The sequence below is a fragment of the Corvus moneduloides genome, chromosome 2 (assembly GCF_009650955.1).
Source record: "Corvus moneduloides isolate bCorMon1 chromosome 2, bCorMon1.pri, whole genome shotgun sequence".
NCBI classification, from domain to species: Eukaryota; Metazoa; Chordata; class Aves; order Passeriformes; family Corvidae; genus Corvus; species Corvus moneduloides.
Genome location: NC_045477.1, coordinates 33,052,419 through 33,071,655, shown reverse-complemented (window position 1 = coordinate 33,071,655; position 19,237 = coordinate 33,052,419). Strand labels below are relative to the sequence as shown.

The window sequence follows — 19,237 nt, the reverse complement described above, 5'->3', positions numbered from 1 at the left end:
TCTTTTACTGGTCAATAGCATTATTTTGATTTGGCTTTGGATGATTTTTTTTTCCCTCTGGAAGGGGTGAAGTGGTTCAGGTTCTGGTTTAATTGTGAGTGTCTCAGGTGAACACTAGTGTTGTGGTAATAATATTGTACCACCCAAGTCTATCTGCCTTTTGCATGAAACTGATATATATTTGAATTCTGTGTCATTACTTAATTTCAGTTGTTGCTCAGCTGTTCAGCAGGTAAATAGCTGTTCTTTTCTCTCAAGTGGAGGCTCTTTTCCAATGATAAACTAAAGCAGTTTCTGCTTATCTCCTAGTGTGGCTTTGGATTCAGCTGACTACTTCCAGGTGTTTGTAATGTATCTATACTATAGACAAATGTCTACCTGTATGCTAGGTATTTATAATATTCAGCAAATGAAGAGAGACTCATTACAACCAACAAGACACGATTCAGGTGTCTAAGTGCAGGAATCATCATAATTTCTGATACTGAAATCATCTGCCTATCACAGGTACATGGGAGATCTCCACCTTTCTGGAATGGCTGCTTGAGATCAGATGGGATAGCCCAGAACATCTCAAATGCCACTAGTTGCCTAAGTCACAGCACATAAATTGACTGCCAAGGTATCCAGGGTGTTATCTTGTTCACAAAGCTTGGACTGTGCTTTAGGAGATGCATGTCAACTCCACAGAGTACTGTCTTGATCTCCAGAGAATAGGGGTTTGACACCTTTTCTTCATCTGGAACTAGATTCTCTTTAAGGCCCCCTCCAACCTATAATTTCTATATAAGTGCTGCATGTGGACACCTAACTTGGGATATGTGATATCTCCAGTTTTCGCGAGGTCTTTTGACTTAAAAAAAATCAAATAGAAATATACAGTGTGTCTTTTTAACTTCCTCAGCTCCATAAACATGAAAAAGTGCATATTTCAATGTCATAAGCTTCTATATGATAAAAATGAAGTCTGGGAAGCCCCCGTACTTTTGATTTCTAGAGGAAGTATGATCAGTAGGATGGAAAATCCCAGCCACTTGCAGCACACTTTATAGAGTATGCTGTCCAAATATTTTCTGATTTTCTGGGGAAAATGAAAAACAAACAAATCAAAACATACTGATTTGATCCATAGTTTATGCTATTCAGCCAAGTGCAAATATTAACCTTCAAAAACCACAGACAATATTTTTAAAGTTTAATTGCTCCCCAGTTGGATCTCATTGACCAGTTGTTTCTTGTTGCCTTCTTTCTCACTGGAGAGATGACCTTAACAGTGGATCCTAAAATTAAACATAGAATGCATGTAATTAAATCACGGAATCACAGAAGAGCTTGAATAAAAAGAGACCTTAAAAATCATCTAGTTCCAGCCTCTCTGCCATGGGCAGGGACACCTTCCACTAGACCAGGCTGCTCAAATCTCCGTTCAACCTGGCCTTGAACAAAACCAGGGTAGCGACATCCACAATTTGTCTAATTAAGTGGCACTTCTATTTTTTTTCTGTTTTGTTATTTTGTTCAATAAAAACCCTTTCTGGGTCCTGGAGAGAGATGAGTGGAGTGATGAAGTGGATTAAATGCATAGCTGGGAGCCCCTGTTGAGATCAAAATTCACCAGTACTTGTTATGTTTTCCTGTTCACTGACTACTTCTGAAACCACTTCAGCTTATCTCAGGCATTGGAAAGGCTTATTGAGGTAGGAGATGAATCCAGAACATGCATAGACATATAAAAAATCCTTTTGAATAGAACAGTGAACAACAATCAATCAACAGGTTTGCAATACGACTAGACTTTACATCAGAAACTGTAGAAGAGGGAGTGCACATTTCTGTGAAAGTCATTGGAAACCAGGATGCTAGCTTTAACCTACAAAAACCCAGACAGGTCAAGAGTAGCTAATAAATCATCTCTTCTTGTGTCATGACAAACTTGAAGGAAGAATTCAGATTAGAATTTCCACAGTGTGAAAAAAACAGAGTCGATTCTCTATGATTTATTTCAGCTGGATTGTTTGCTTTTCCAATCTGCACTTGTTAACCAGATAGGTACCTCTTTCTTCTTTCTTTTTCCCTTGATCTTTTAAGGCTGTGGGGGATTTGTAGCCCTTTGCTGATACTGATTTTTTGTTGTTTTTGTTGTTTGGTTTTGGTTTTGTTTTGTTTTGTTTTGTTTTTATTTAGGGAATAGATGCTCATAGCTCAACACAGATGCTGGTAGTTTTAATCCAAGGTATTTGTGTGAATCTTTTTCTCCAGCTGTGCAAAAGGCTCCCCAGTAGTGTTAGGTAAACACAGACCTTTTCTCTATTGGAAGTCATTTGCCTTCTTTCCATCACTGGCTCTATACAGCAGTAGTGAGGAGCCCAGGAAGAGCCAGGAAGAGGACAGGACTTCAGATGAAGTCACAAAGTGACACAAAGAACAAATAAGCAGAGGAAGAGAAAGACCTCTCCCTCTATTCTGCAATGACACGCCTATCTCTGCTGCAAAACTTGCTTCTTCAAGTAAACATACTGACTTTTACATCACCTTGCCACCCCAACTGTCCCTCTTGATACCTATCTGCTCATATGGTCCATGCTTTCAAAATCCTATGTTGTGAGCCCTCTGAGGTGGCATCTCTTGTTGTATCGCTGGCTCACACAGAGGCTTGCACAATGGGGTTTTAAAGCACGGCTCTAGTTTCTAGGCACTAAGAGAATAATAATAAACAATATTAAAAGCTGTAGCAGCTGCAATAAAACATGCATTTATAGGGGTTAGCTTGATGCATAGCTAACAAATCATTTAAGCTTTTAAATGTATATATATAAATAAATAGCAACAATAAATAAGATGAAACTGCAGCTGGGAGAGAACTCTTATGGCTGTTAATTTTTTCTCCCCACTTATCTTCCTTCTGCATAAGGGATAAGAATAGGTTTGCATTGCAAATTCCAGACAGTCGATCTCTCCTCAATGACAGTTTTGCCATAATTCTCCTAATTTCAAGTTCCCGTTTAAAAAGGTAACAGTAAATGGCATCCAGGCCATTTTTGCAGTCATCGGCATCTGACTCAGTTGATTCATTTCCACAGATTTAAGTTGTTGCCTGCGTACTCAATCCCCCTGGAAAAAGGCTGCTTCCCCATATCAAATGGCTTGTGCCGACTCTAAATCCTGATTTTGAAATAAGCATAAAAGCTAAGGTTTCTAGGGTCCCTGTCATCACTCCAGCCCAGCTCTCAGGAGGGAGTTATATGCCATTTGCAAAATCTTCTCTTCAGGAGTTTTCATAATGGTTGTTACATCAGAAACACAGGAACATACAAAAATAAGATCTGGAATAGCTCCTTTTTTTGAAAATCATTTGTGTATTGGTCTTCAAATAATTTTGAGCTAAAGACTGATATCATCCAAAGGACCGATCTCTGATAAGTAAAAAAATATAGTTATGACTCATTAATTTGGTATGTTAAACCACAGCCCAGTGCTACTCATGTTAGTTCATTTAATATGTTCCTTGCTATTTTTATAAGTATTAGTCAACAGGAATTTCCTCTGCTAGAATCAAGAAATATTGCTGTGTAAAACATATTTACATTTTAAAGACTGTTCGGTCAACCTAGTATCACTATACATCTGTTGAGTTTGTTCAAATTCCAAAAATGGCAAGCAGACATTATGAAATCAGTGTAATCCCTAAAAGAGCTGAGACTGTTTAGTCTAGAGACCAAAAGACTGAAGGAAAACAGGATAATCATCTCCAAATATGCAGAAGAGACTTTCAAAGAGAAAAGGAATAAAACATTTTCTTTGTCCTCACTGAATAAAGTAGAAGCAAAGGCTTCAACTGCATCATAGAGCTCTGGGTGAAACTGCTGGGAGAACTTTCTAACAGGAAAACAAAACACCGGACTAAGTTTCTTAGGAGGCTGCAGCATCTTTCCCAGAGGGTTTTACAAAAAAGCCCAAACCATAGACCAGGAAGGGCTTTTTGCACCCTCTGTGTAGACTATCAAAGAAGAATTTATGGACACTCCCTTTTTTTTACACTATTTTCTACTAATCTGTACTTTTCCAGGCTTTCCCATGGACAGATTTCCACTCTGTTTCAAACTACCACTAAAGCTGAGAAATTTAGGATGAAATTTCTTGTGTAGAAGTAAATATTTTTAAACTTTCTGCAGATAAACACTTCATCATGAGACTTCTGGTCTAGACCAAAAGTCAGTTTTTATTTTGTAAACAGCCTATTTACAGAAATCACAGCAGTTCTGCCTTTAGGTATCCTGAAAAAAAACCTAACAATAATCCCAATGAGTAATGCCAGGTAAGCAGTTATATTTGTATCAAGGAGAAGAAAAATATAGCCACAATTCTGGTATGACTTCTGCTGCTTCTGCTGTCATTGCTTCACAATATTCTTTCACTTTTGTGCACCTACTGTCTACCCTTATTTTTAAATATATAAAATTCACATGTAAAAGCTTAGAGATAAAAGTGGTAAGAAGTGTTACAGGTAGCTGGACTTTATGGTGTCCATAATTTTTCTTGCTAGAATCAGAATCTTGCTGTTTACAGCAATGCCAAGCAACTTTCTAATGCTGCTGTTGTGATGCCCATACTGACTTCTGCTGACAGTACATCGTTGGTAAATGTGCTGCATGAAGGGAAGACAACCTCACCTCTGAGAATGAAAACCACAGGAACACACTTTTGTCAAGGTATTTTATAAACACATATAGGTGTAAGCTCTCAGAAAGCTCTCCCCCTATTGTCCCTTAAATTTCAGCTTCTCAAGGTGGTCTCACATGACAGCCCTTTTAAAGAAGATTCACTTAAGTAGATTCATTTGCATTTTAAAGAAGGGTGTAGGAGGTAGCAATTAAAGAAGAAATTCTTAGTCAAATTTGTTCGTTTTCACAATGTCATAAACCCCTCTTCCTAATATCTAACTTCTGTTTTACCATTCTTCCCTCCCGTTTGACTCAAAAATAAATAAACCCAGAAATATTTCCTTGACCTGATAATTGTGCAGGTTAAACTGCAAGGCTTTATACTGTGGAAATGCAATGAGAATAAAACAAAACCAAAGTTAAATTATAAGCCCATGTCTTTAGTGCTCTGTGCCTTTTGCCTTGCCGTTTACTTTTCCAGGCCTCTTATCTGTATTGCAATGACCTTGCTTTGGGAGCTGTATCATGCTCCTGTTGCAACATCATGGCATTCTAGCTCTGGTTGTGGCATCTGTGTAAATTATGATCCTCAATGGACACTGGTTCAGAGTTTTCTTAAAGCTTTTTTACTCTAAAATTTCTTTTAAAATTAGCATATTCAAATGGTAACAGGTATAAGTGAAAAGAAAAATCGACCCAGTGTATTTAATACCAGGAAGTTTTTGATAAAAAGACTTAAGGTTTCTTGTAATGTTTTAAGTTAAGATAAGCCATGCCTCAAAGTTAAACTTGAAAAGCACCTACTGTAAGTTAAAGTTACCCTGAAACAACAATCAGCTTAGCCTTTTTGGGTATTTCAAACGTGTCACCTAGTGTGAGTTTCTTGATCTCAATGTGGGGTTATGTGGAAAGCAATACTGTGAGAAGCAACCACAATGTATTTCAGGGTATGAAATTGTCAATATTGCTGAGATATTCTTACCTGTACCTACTTCAATATGTACTGGGTAAATCATAGGAAAAAATGTTTTGCAACTCCTTCAAACATTCAGGATTTTAAATTATGAACTATCATCAAAAAATTGACTACTTTTCTCTTAATAAGAGAGTACTTTGCTTCATTCTGCTGTGAGTCATGCTTGGACTATTTGAATTCTGTTGTGTTTAACAAGATTCAGACAATTCATTTTCTCTCAAGATGATAGAATGGATACAATGTCATTTATGGTTGTAATTCTCTTTCATAATTTTGCTCAGCAATTTTTTTTAGTGGAATGCTCATAGAAAATGGAACCATTAAATGTAATGTAAACATTTCTGAATTGAGATGTTAACATTTAAAAATTGCCTCATTTCTCTTTAATGTGTTTTGCTGTTTTTCTTGCCTAATTATCATTCTTTTCAATATTTATGTTAACATGACCTTTCTCTGACTGAATGGCTTTAACTGCTTCTCAAGTACTTATAGCATCATGATTTTTAAATTAAATTATGTTGTTGTGGAAGAGATTGCAATGCAGCCCACAGAACAGCAGGGAAAGGAACAAGTTTCTGTTAGTCCCAGAAAATGAAAGTAGTGATAGTGTTTATTAGTTCACTCTTCTAATAAATGCAACTGTACCAGAGGAAGTATGACTTTGTTTCTTGTTCATGATTAGAAACATTCCAGTAAATTTAATGCTGGTCAAAATTGTCAGATTGAATAGCTGTGAAAGATTGTTTAATGTTGTAAAATGTTTATTACTTTTACTTATTATGCCTTCATCCTGCTGACAGACTTAAGGTTACACCACAGATTCTGTTTGCCCATGGGAAAAAGATCACAGGAACATGGGCAATAAGATTTGGCTCTACATCTTGAATTTTCAGGTCAATGTTATTCCACAGCCAAAACCTAATCTTTTGAAATCTGTGAGGTCTAAGGCTACAGCATGTGCAATAATAAGCAAATGCAGAATTTTCTTGTAAACAGTGTGAGATGTTTACTTTGATTTTCTGCATATCTTTCAGCGTATGTGTTCTGTTTGTCTTGAATTTAAGAGTAAAGACCAGCCTATCAACTCAGTTTCACCATGAAACCTGTTATTGTATTACCAGACTTCCCAAATGGTTTTTTACCTCCACCTCAGAAAAAAAAAAAAAAGACAGCTCTTCTCAATCTTTCCGCTGTTCTCCATTTAGAGATGACAATGAGTAAGAATATGATGAACTGGAAGACATGAATGACACACATTGAGGGAGAAAGCAGGAACAAAATAAATCACTGAAAATAAAATCAAAAGACATGCAGATATTTAATATTTAACTTTTAACACTGAAAGATGTGAACAAAATTAAAGACAAAATAAGACAGAAGGAAAATAATGGATGCTAAAAGACTGCTTAAAAATGAGACATAGAAAAAAAAAACCCCAACAAACAGAAATAGCTCAAAAACTGTAGCAAAAGGAAAGTCAGGTAAGCTTTAACTGAAACAGTCACTAATTATCAAAATTTGTATGTATGCATCCCACTCCTTAATTCCATTTGACATAAAAATGCCAAATAGAAATAAAAGAACTGGCAGCTAACAGTCAATAGGTTCACATAACTTAGTCCACAGGCATCCCTCAGAACAAAGCCGAATCCAGAAGAATGCTGAGCCTTCAAGGTTTTCTGTCCTCGAGGGTTGAGTAATAGGGTATGATCTGACACTGTACTTTGTGCAGAGCCTGCTTGGGCTGAGTTCCTTGGTGGAATTAAGGAGGAGGGGTTATTTTCCCCTGTGGGAAAAATGCATATAGTCTGCTTCTGATTGACTTTTTCTTGTGAGAAGGTAGAGAATAAAAAAGGGAACTATTGGCAAGGTCGATGCATAAGTCAGAAAGGCCAGTATCTTGAAGCAAGTTGCTACAGATGAATGGTGTGTCTGCATATTCCAGAATATGAGGACAAAAACACATGACATTCCTAGAATCATAAATTGTTAAGACTGGAAAATTTTTTACAGTCATCAAATCCAACCATAAACCTAGCACTACCACCATGTTCAACTGTAAACCATATCCCAAAATGCCCTATCCACATGCTTTTTGAGCACTTCTAGGGATGGTGGACTAAATAATGTCCCTGGGAAGGCTGTTTCAAAGCTTGACAACTCTTTCCCTGAAGAAAATGTTCATATATCTTATCTAAACTTCTTCTGGTGCAACTTGAGGTCATTTCCTCTCATCTATTTTTTTTTCAACATTGAGTGAACTTGTCTTGGCCAACAAGTTTCTGACATCTTGTGTCAATAGAGCTAATACAGCTTCTCCAACCTACCATCCTTCCTTCCTGGAAGTCAGGCTTGGCAAGGTAAACTTTAACACTTGGTGTTCACAGAGGATGCTCTAAAGGTTGGCAAGACAGGGGAGCTCCCTCTGGGAGGTGTTCAGCTGGAGTTAAACAAGGCAGGGTCACCGCCAAGTGCTTTGGAAAAATAGCATGAAAAGAGGTGAAGGGAAAAAACAGAGAAAGAGACAATGCAATCTTTTTTTTTTTTTTAATGGGGAAAGATGTCAAACCGTCATGTTAGTCTCTGCTGAGGTTCTGAGCACGAACAGTTGCCAGGGTAACTGTTGTGCCAAGCCTCAGCACTCATGTATTTTTTCCATTGATAATTGCTAATGTGAACAAGTGCTGGCTTGCACTTTACACCTGCCTGGCTTGTAAGTCTAGTTTAATTGGATGTGCCAAGATTGAGGAAAAAGTAATCTGCCCTTTCAAGACAAGTGACAGGTAGATGAAGTGTTGCTTAGGCCTTTACTGTAACAATTTTGCTGACAAAATTACTATGAATTGTCTTCCCTCAGTGCACATATACTGCCTTTGTTTATGGAATCGAGAGTTTAAGCTTCAAGACTCATTAGAAGTAATTATGCCATAAAGTTTTTGGGGAATATCTTGGTGTTGCCTGGTCAAATTTTACTTTTACCCCCAGAGTCCTGAGTGTTTTATTTTATATGCATGTATGAATAGAGTTTTTCAAAGTGATGGAGAAAAATGAGGACAACTCCTAAAATATTACCATCCTTAACATATATATGTCTGTATATAAAGTTGTTTTAAAAAAAAAATGGTTCTAAGGAAAAAACCCAGAGAATTAATAGGGACAAGTTTTTTAAAAAATTATTCTGCTGATAGTTTGTTCCACAACCTCAGATGTGATGTGGAACTTTGGAGTAATCAGTTTTTGAATGTTCTACTCAAGATATTCTGAAGACTGATAGAGAATGGCAGCATCTCAAAATTCTTTAACAAGTTCCCCTGAAAAAATTTGGGCTGAAACCCAAGGAACCCAGGGATCACATAATGTTTTTTCCACTTTCTTAATTATAATGTCTCCACCCATATTTTGGGCCACGCTACAAAATTCTATCAATAAGGTATAATTCACTACTAAGCTGCACAAGACTGCCCAAAAGGTATAGAAAAGTTATTATAGGGCCTTCTTTTGTTGTTCTTCTCTTTTTCTGCCTTTTTTTTTTTTTTTCCTACTTGGTCATAAGGAGATTACAGCGATTCTATGTTTTTTATTTGGCTTTCAGAGCTATGTCAAGCCTGGCCTGCTCCATTGCTCAGTGTACTCACTGTGTGTAACTGTCTTTCTTTGATGTTGATTTCCTAGTGCACTTAAATGAAGTTTCCTGAAACCAATGTGCCAGAGCAAATTAATATATGAATAATACATAGAACTTATTTTAGCAGCTTTCATCAGAAGACCTCAAAGAACAGCATGAAGGATAGCAGGGAGATTGCCTTATACCATTCCATGAAGGAAGAAGCAGAGGTGCAGTGATGTTGTGCTCCTTGACTAAAACTGCACCGTCAATGAGGGTAGAAATAGGAGAAAACCATCCTACTTGACAAAAAAATATCCTAAAAGTTAGGCAGCACCAGTTATATCAGTAATTCTGATTGCATAACCTGTCTTCATTCTGAGTCGTGACAAAGGTTTCATATGTGTGTCTTTGCTCCTGTGGGACTGTTTGAGGATTAAAAGGTTGCAGTGTAAGGCAGAACACAGCTAGTAAGTCTAACCCACCAAGCTGCTTGGCAGGATAGAGCATTAAAAGTGAAATTAGCGAAATCCCAAACCTACTCCATAAAGCACTATGAATGCTAGATAGGCATTTCATGTCCAGAAACACAGTGGACTCAGAGGAATGTTATTTTTGTTAAGATATTTAGGTTAAAAGCATAAAAATGGAAGCTGCTGAAACTGCCCAGCAGAGCAGAGGGGATTTCAAACACCTTACTTAGGATTCTTTTAATCCATGTTTTCAGTGATACTCATTTACTTATGTAATTCCCCCATGAGATAGACTCATGAGGCTAAATTCTCTCTAATATTTCTGCTTGGTCACAGCGTCATGGAGATGAGAGAACTTGGAAATACACAGAAGTAAATGAGAGTGCCATGTGGTTACCACAGTTGATAAGCCCCAAATGTAATGAAGCATTAGGTGGATGAGTTTTATTAGAAGCCGCTGCACATAGAAGTGTATAATTTCATGCTATGGGTTAGTAGTGCTGATCAAAGTTTAGGAGTTCATCAGAGTTTACCTTATCACAATTTCCAATATCATCAGAAAGAAATTTGATTCACTTTTCAGTGAAAAAATTGACCTAGATTTTCAGCTTCACCACGGAGATGCTTATAGAAGCATCTGTAATGGAGTTTATCCACAACGATTGTGACTAAACTGGAGCAGCAAAAGCATAATATAGTGGAGAACTGCAATGAAATAACAAATGTTGCTCTAATGATGGAGAAAAATAAGTTGTACAATTAAGTTTAGTAAACAGATGATTTTAATTTACACAACAATCAGATAAAAAGTTATGATCTTTTTAAATTTGTATTACTAGCAGAATCACATTGGATGTTTTAGAGTGGTCAATTTCAATTTTATTTCATAGTCCATCAATCTGAAAACATCACAGCAGAGATAATAGAAAAATAGATGGGCTATGACTTTACAACTTAGTAAGAGAAAGTTGCTCCCTGGGGATGTATGATCCATTCAGCTTTCTAAAAAGAATTAGGAAAAAAAGAAAACTGGAAAGCAGACCAGGAAAATGTACTTCTTAGAAGCACTGTGGATGCCTGAGCATGATATTTGCCATTTGTCCAATATCATGATGCAAAAAATTGTATCTTGGCCTGTATCAAGGATAGTGTGCGCAGAGGGACCAAGGAAGTGATTGTCTTGTAACACTTGGCACTGTGAGGCTGTAGCTCAAGCACTAGTTAACTTTTGGGCCCCTCACTTCAAAAGGGACATTGAGGTACTGGAGTGTGTCCAGAGAAGGACAACAAATCTGGATCTACAAACCATGTCTTTTGAAGGGCTGCTTAGAGAGCTGGGGTAGTACAGCCTGGGGAAGGGGAGGCTCTGGGGGTCCTTTTGCTCTCTACAACTGCCTCAAAGGAGGACGAAGTGACATGGGGTTCATCTCTTCTGCCATATGTTAAGTGAAAAGATGAGACAAAATGGCCTTAAGTTGTGCCAGGGGTGTTTCAGATTAGATATTAGAAAAAAATTTTAACTGAAAGAGTGGTAAGGCACTGGAATAAATTGCCGAGGGCAGTGGCGGGGTCACTGACTGGGAAGTCTTCAAGCGGTATCTGGATGTGGCACTGGGGGATGTGGGCTAGGGGTGATTATGGTGGTGCTGGGGTGGCAGTTGGACTAGATATCTTGAAGATCTCTCTCAACCTTGATGATGAGGTTGGATGGGACTTTGAACAACCTGGTCTAGTGGAACGTATCTCTGCCCATGGCAGAGGATTGGAACTAGGTATTATTTAATGTCCCAACCCAAGCAGTTCTATGATTCTGTGATAAAAAGATAGGATTATGCCCATGTTGACATGTTAAGATAAGTCACAAAGTCAAGAAAGTTTATCAGCTGTGGTTGCACCCATGGTGAGCAATATGGGGCAGATATTTACTGACTTCTCTGCAGATCTGTAGCTTCTGTTTAGGACCAAGAGCTCATGGCCAGCACAGTTCATTTGCAAATTAATTACAGGATTCAATTTTTGAAAAAGTGGGATCTGAGAATCATGGAAAGGGATCTTCAAATGAAAACTTTAATCATACAGCGTGAAACCTGACACATTTGTTTCTATGTTTGTTCTCATGAGCATATGTTACAGGGCTCGGGAGACTGGGCAGGTACTGCAGTCTACATTGAGTGATGTCCCTGCGACAGTCCTTTAATCAACCACCCTTTGAATTATTATTTGTAAAACTCTGAATAAGGTAGAGCAATTCATACATTTCCCAGTTGTACAGTTGAAGTCAAAGACATATCAGCAACATCATTTCCTTATGCCCTACAAATTTACCTGTGGGAAAGGCAAGGAATGACCAATGGACAGTTTGCTTAGTTCAGCCTCACTGTGATTTCCCTGGTAACTTCTCCTCACCACAAAACAAAAAGCCTCAGCAGGAAAAGGTGGGATCAGAAGTAGAAGCAAGGTGGCTAGAAAGGGGTTCAGAAGCAGGGTATAGGTGTTTGACACTATTCTGTGTAATTAAATTCAGCACTGCAAATAGCCTGTGTTTTTTTCCCATGAGGGCAAGGTTGTTCTGGCATGCTTTTATAGATAGATAGATATAATTAATGCTTCATCTCTCCTTTAATATACTGCGTTAATACTGTGTCTTGCAAGGACTGTCCTGTTCCAGAAAGGACACCACTTCCTTGTTGCTGGTTAAACAAGAAGTTTAAGCAGGAGTATTCAAAATTATTATACTTGTTTGTTGTTTGTTTGTTTCAAAGTTGGTAGAATTTTTCTCCCATTTTATTTTTTATCTTCCCCTTCTCCAAACCCAAGTCAAGAATTTGCTTTTCCTCTGAGTTAAAGAACAGCATTTCCCCCCAAGTGCTCATCAGTTGCAAGTGTCCATTTAATTATTGTTAGACTTCAGAGCTTCTTACTTGTTAGCATTAAACTGGTGCACAGCCATGTAGTACCTGCAGTGTGAGAAGTAACTAAGGTCAACTTTTAAGAGCAAATCAAAAGAGAAAAGCACCACCAGTGTAGCAGAAATTAGAGACAAGAAAGTAGAATGGTAGAAAGTAAAGAAGGAAATCCTCCTAGATTTCAGAAGTCATTATTATCATCCAATTCTTTCATTCATACTAGTGCAAAGTAGAGTACTTTCTCTGAAATCTATAATGAAGAAACCCCAACTTTTCCCTTTAGGTACAGACTTCAGTTACACTGGCTTAAAATAATACACCTTTCTCTTAGCTATGCCCAACTGACTGCCAGCGTGTCTCCTTGTAGACATCCTGCATTCAAAGTCAGGCTATTTAAGCTAATACATCTTCTCCTTGGTCTAAAGTTTTACATTAACCTGAAAGGCAGGGAGAGCTGAAAATCATGCAAACAGTAGTTCATAGAACTCAACTGATAAGCCGTAACTCATTAAATCATTATAACGCTATCACATTCATAAGTGCCTGCTCTATCCTTGTTCTCATCTAGGATTTGTGAAAGGGCAAGATAAAAAGTATATTTTCCTGATTTCCACACTATGAATCTGAGGGAGAAGCAAACACTTGGCATAGTCATGATTTATATAAGTAAAATTTTGATTAGATAAATACGCAAATTACAAGAAGGAAAAAATTAACAGTTTTTCTGTAGAAGAAAACTGTTTTTCTAGACACATTTTCTTTCTGGTTCATCTTTTTTACCTTCATCACCTTAGCTATCAAAGGCAAAGGCAGCACGTAGGCTTGCCTCTCTAAGTGTGAAGGACAATCCACAAAACTTCAGTGACAAATATTGTCCCTGCAAATTGCAACCGCTGTTTTTTTTCCAGGCAGTTTGCCTGGGGTTTTTTTGCTTTTTCTTTACTGTCACTGCCGGGTGTATGGCCATAGCCTGCTGCTTAAAGCATAACAGCAGGGAAATATGAACAGAACAAGCTGGAGCCAACTACTTGCAGAAGTCTCCTTAACCTGTGAATTTATTTTGTGACTAGAGTTACTATGACAATGGTGACTGAGCTTAAACTACTGAAAGAGCTTGGTTGCTTTTAGATAAGCACTAAAATGGTTAAGTCACCACCTCTGGAAGCGTTAAAAAAGCATATGGGTAGGGCACTTGAAGATATATGTGGTTTAGTGGTGAACATGGAGGTGGTGCTAGGTTGATGGTTGGACTTAATGAACTCAGATGTTTTTTCCAGCCTCACTGATTCTACAGTTCTAAGGCTCAGGCACTGGAATGGTTAGATTTGAGGCCAAGACCCATATCAGATTTAGATTCAGAGTGAGCAGCTTCAAAATCCCCCAATTTCAACTTCAAATGACAGCAGGGTCTGGTGATCAGATGACCTAGTATCATTTCTAGAACTTCTTAGAAACTAAGTGTTCTTATAATTTTGACTCCCCATATAGCCAAAATTAAAGGACCTGGTACTGCTCTGACAATTTCAGGGAAAACAGGAAATACTCTTCCACTCCACAAAAGAAGAAATTATCAGTGTGTTCAATGAACTTAGCCAGAATATTGGAAGAAGACAAGAACGAATGGCCTCAAGTTGTGCAAGGGGAGGTTTCAATTAAATATTATGAAAAATTTCTCTCCTGAAAAGGTTGCCAGTCACTGGAACAGGCTGTCCAGGGAAGCGATGGAGTATCCCTCCCCAAAGATGTTTAAAAGACATGCTGATGTAGCACTTGGGGACATGAGTTAGTGGTGGGCTTGGCAGTGCTGGGTTATCAGTTGGACTTGATAGTCTTAAATGTCTTTTGCAACCTGAAACGTTCTGTTTCTTTGATTCTATGAATCTGTTCCTGTATCACCATCTCCTATGGTGTTTTAACAGTTTGTGAGGATGAAATTATATTAGAAGGGTCCTGATTTGAAGTTAAATGTTTTGTGTTTACCTTACCATTGTGTATTACTTTCTTAAAAATATATATGTAAGTGTGTGTGTGTGTGTGTCTTGAATGTTAAATATTACAACCTTAAGTGGATGGAGTATCTTTGCTGTCCTAGTGGGATACAGGATGCATAACAAAGGTGAACAGTCATATTATAAGATAGATGTTTTGATACTATTAGGTATACCTGGATCAGTTTTTTTTACCTTTGGGTGTATATATCAATAATCCTTTGTTTAGGTCCAGGAATGGAGCCTAGCTGACCTTACTACAGACAAATATATAATTTGTTTTATAGTGTAATGTATTGTGATTGAAATAAAAATATGTATCCCATGGATAACAGCTCAGAAAATTTCCTGTATAAACCCATGATATAAAAAGATGGTGACTTTCTAAAAGCTCTTAGAATCAGCGACACAAGAAGAGCCTTCAGTTCTGTTGTGTTGTCTTACTTTAACACTCATTAAATGTTTCACAATACTATGATCTCCTCATAGCAAATATAAATAAACTTCTTTTCCTCCAGCACTAAAAACGACTTCATTATTACTTTCTAATTCCATAGCAGTACAAGAGAAATAAACTTTCTGAAATTACAAGTCTTTTTCCAATTTTTGTTTTGTTTTGTTTTTATTTTTTGGTAGGATGGACCTATTTTTTTGCTTGGAAAATAAGATGTTCTCTGCTTCTGGCACACTGGTGAAAATCGGTAATTAAGGTAAGAGAAATAACTTCAGATTTCCTACAATTTCCTGGTCTTGCAGCCTCTCATGGCTTCAGAAGTGATGCCTGAAATTCTCTTTCTATGCTGCTTCTTTATTTATATTTCATTTAGAAACTCAAGTTACTTTGTTGCATTTTTAATGACATAAAGACTTCACTGTTACAGCAGCTCATTTAGCTAAGTCAGTACATGTGGGCTTTTTTGGTTTGTTGTTAGAGATGCCATCACAGATTTAAATTTTACTGGCCTGTGGGAATAGATTGCCTTTCTAAAGAAAACAACTCTTTTTCTAAAGTAATTCACCCTGCAGGAATTTTAAGGCCTGAGAATCTAAATCTGCTTTTGGAACACTCTATAGTTAGCACAAAATTTGAAAAACAGCTTTATTAACTAGGACCCTTCACTCCTACTCAAAGAAAATAAGACTTACGGGATTTTCAAGCTTTTGATCCTTTCACCCCTAAACAACTGATTTAAGAACTGATCTCTAGGTCTCATCATTTTCCACTGAGGTTCATTTTCTACTATAACTTGGATTTGAATAGGTAATGTTGATGTACTGAGACAAAATTACACACTTCTTTCTAGAAGCATAGATTAACAAACATAAAGTTGTAGCATTTTGAAGGAGTGCATTTTTACATAAACACTAACACAAGCCAGTGGGAGCAGATCTGGCTATCTCTTGTAAGGGCTTTTTCAAATCCTTGCTCCAAGCAGCGTTGTGAATCAAATCAAATTATTAAATCAGAGATAAACACAGGAATGATGGGAGGCCAGTTCTTAGAAACAAATGGATTTACCAACCTCTTATGCACTGTGTGGTGAGATTACCACCAACAGGTACAGCACAGTTAGTCTGGCAGCCTGCTCAGTTTTCTGTGTAACTCATTGATTCTATAGCTCACAGTGCACTGGTTGGAGAAAAGGGATGTAGGAGTGTTGTTTTCTTTAGATCATTCACTTATTTACTAATCAGAAAAACAGGGGTTTTTTAAGCAATTATATAACTGAAACACTGCTCAGGTGCCCTAAAGAAACCTTTTAAGGATTGCACATACACAAAATAACAAAAAAATCAGCAGTGTTTACTGAACTAAATACAGATATGGAGTATGTAAGATGTGACCAATTCTTGACAGATTATTTCTGTCACATAATAGACTTGTCTGTTTTCTAGCAAATCTTATAGACTTCATCTCTTTACAGTTGAATTAACAAGAGATGAGTTTTGGTGGCTGCTGTTGTCTGGGATCACCTCCTCTGCATGGTGTTGGCATAGCTAACATTGTTATATAAATGTCCAGTCACAACTTCATTAAGAGTTTGGCTGCAGGATAAAGCAATGATGCTTTTGTGATGTTTGGTTAAGAAGTCTGTCGTCACTGTTCAGTTATAATCTGTAAGGAAAATAACTAAGGCTACATACATGTAAATATGTTTATATATGAGCAACACTATACACACTCTATGCAGTCTATAGGTTGCAATTGGTATTAAAATGATGGTTGAACCCATTCTTTACAGAAAGTTTTAGATGATCAGTTTCTTTTTTATTTAGTTGCAAATTAAATCCCCAGTGGTGTAGTACCTAGAAATGCCCTGGTCATGCCCTTTGAAATTTCTATGAGAACAGCCAAAACCATTCAGCAAAAGCCACATTTTATCCTAAAAATTCTCCAAAAAATCAAGAAGTATTTTCTGAGATAAACCAAAACTGCAGTTTATTTACCCACAGTCATCAAGAATGTATTTTGCTGATGTAATATATTCATGTGTTTAATTGTGTTGGTCACATTTTATTACATCTTGAAGTGTCAATTAACTTCTTTGGTGCAAATTGACAGATTGTATCCAAGCTCTAACCCAAGCCTCCCAATAGTTGTTAGCAGATGCTGAGAATCTTTCGCCCTTACTCTACCTCAAAGCATATGTCTGCATTTCAGATGATGTTTCTATATTCCTGTGTGAGAAAACAAACTATCATTTCTTGCTGAACTAGATCCACAGTTCTGAATTATCAGTTCTTAGCAGCCTTGTGATATCTGCTAACTGACATGTAATGTGTGAAACTGGAAATGTGGGTTTGAGTGTAAATATATCAAAGCATTATTCTGACTGAATTTTAAGTTCTTTATATAACCTTGACACCAGTTTACACCTATCAGCTCATAGGACTTCTATTATTAAAATTAAACACAAATTTATATCCACTGCTTCTAAAACACATCACTTTATTTCTTTCAAGTAGCATAAAAGTAACTTCTGACTGTTTCTGTCGGCAGAAGTTTGAGTGGCAAACTGCTATTAAGAAAAAGAGAGAAGGCCCATAGTATTATCAAACTCATATTTAGCAGGACCTACAGTGAAAAATTCTGAAAAGTAAAAGAATAGAAGGACATGTGATTTTAATTGTAGGATAAAAATTGAAACAATTACATTTTTGCAGAAAACAATCCCCTCGTTTTTAGCAGTGTGAGCTACAGACGCATCAGGGATTTTTAGGATGCTACTTTCAAAGAGTGGTTAAAAAGTAGTCTCTTGTAAAATAGATGTAACCTCCGGGGCTTGAGCATAGTCCCTGCCTGCCCACCTGAAACAGCATGCAGCAGGATCATGCAAACTTCAGCTGATTATTTTCCTAAACCCAGAACATGTTAGACCTTCCTTAAGAAATAAATAGCTGTTGAATATGGAACAGAATCTGAAGTATGGAACTAAAATAAGACATGATTCCTAAAATAAAAGCAATTTCAGAGTTTAAAAGAAACATTATTTTATTCTGGCAGAGACTATTCAGAGAATTTCTGGTGATTAGAAGGCATTCAGCCACAAATGGAAGGAATGTATTCAAGCCTCAATATATTTTATCGCCAGGCTTCTAAAGACCGTGAATCCCAACCAAAATGGTGAATGGTGACATTTTCTGTTTTGCGTTAGAGAAAGGCAAGGCAAAACAGCACAGCCTTTGTCATATGGATCCCTCTGATGTCAGTGAATATAGTGCACACGTAGGCCTATAACCTGTGGGGTTTTTTTAAGTTGAATCATCAAATGAAGCCTACTTGTAGCATTAAACATCTAGTCTGTTTGAGACTGTTTGACAGAAAATACACCTAACTTTAGTGGTGAAAATAAAGTCATAAACTCCTGTCCGTTAAAGGAACATGAATCTCTCTATCATCCTCCTTCTTGAGATAACAAAAGCAAAAAATAAGAAAAAAAATAAAAAGTAACAACACCAAAAATGTGCTTTCTCATTGAACAGAACCAAATCATTCAGAGTACTGTCAGAGAAACAGAAGACTCCTCTTCTGTGAATGTATTGTTGAAATATATCTGTCACTGGATGCCATCTGGTCCATCACCAAACAAACCATGCTGCATTTCAGAGGTATCTATTCATAGTTCTTCCTAAGAACGTAGCTGCTGACAGAATGGGACAATATGCAGGAGAGAAGGAATGTATGGGAAGCACAGATAATTCAAGGATACCTTTCTCCAAAGGTAATGTCCTGTAGTTCCCTGAGTTACATCATCCTGAAATACAGCCTGTTTGATATCTGGAGTCCAGTGACAACAAAAGCTGTGTCTTCACAGTGTCTTCTGACTTAGGCAATGTTTAATTTCAGTTATAAAACAAGAGAAGAACTTGCTAGATGATGCTGGGAATCTCTGCTGAATGTACTCCCCATGCTAGGGCCAGCAACATTTGTGGTCCTGTAAAATTAAATGACTGCTTTTTCAAAGCTTTTCCAAAGGGGAATGAGCAGGCTATGGCATCATGGTCCTTCCCACCCTGGTCTACAGTGGTGACTGTGGATACTGATAACAATGTGATGAATTAGTGTTGATGGAACTCTTTTCAGTGAGAAAATACACCTTATCTGTAACCCAGAAACTCAGAAAAAAT

At 37.3% G+C, this 19,237-nt stretch overlaps 1 protein-coding gene across 1 annotated transcript in view; it reads left to right on the top strand.

The window, feature by feature from the left end:
* The window catches only part of TENM4 (teneurin transmembrane protein 4), a 1,563,960-nt gene that overhangs the window by 618,760 nt on the left and 925,963 nt on the right, over positions 1-19,237 (top strand). The window contains exon 5 of the mRNA XM_032099028.1: positions 15,245-15,318. The gene's annotated coding sequence lies outside the window, so the exon portion shown is untranslated. The remainder of the gene's footprint in view (positions 1-15,244; positions 15,319-19,237) is intronic.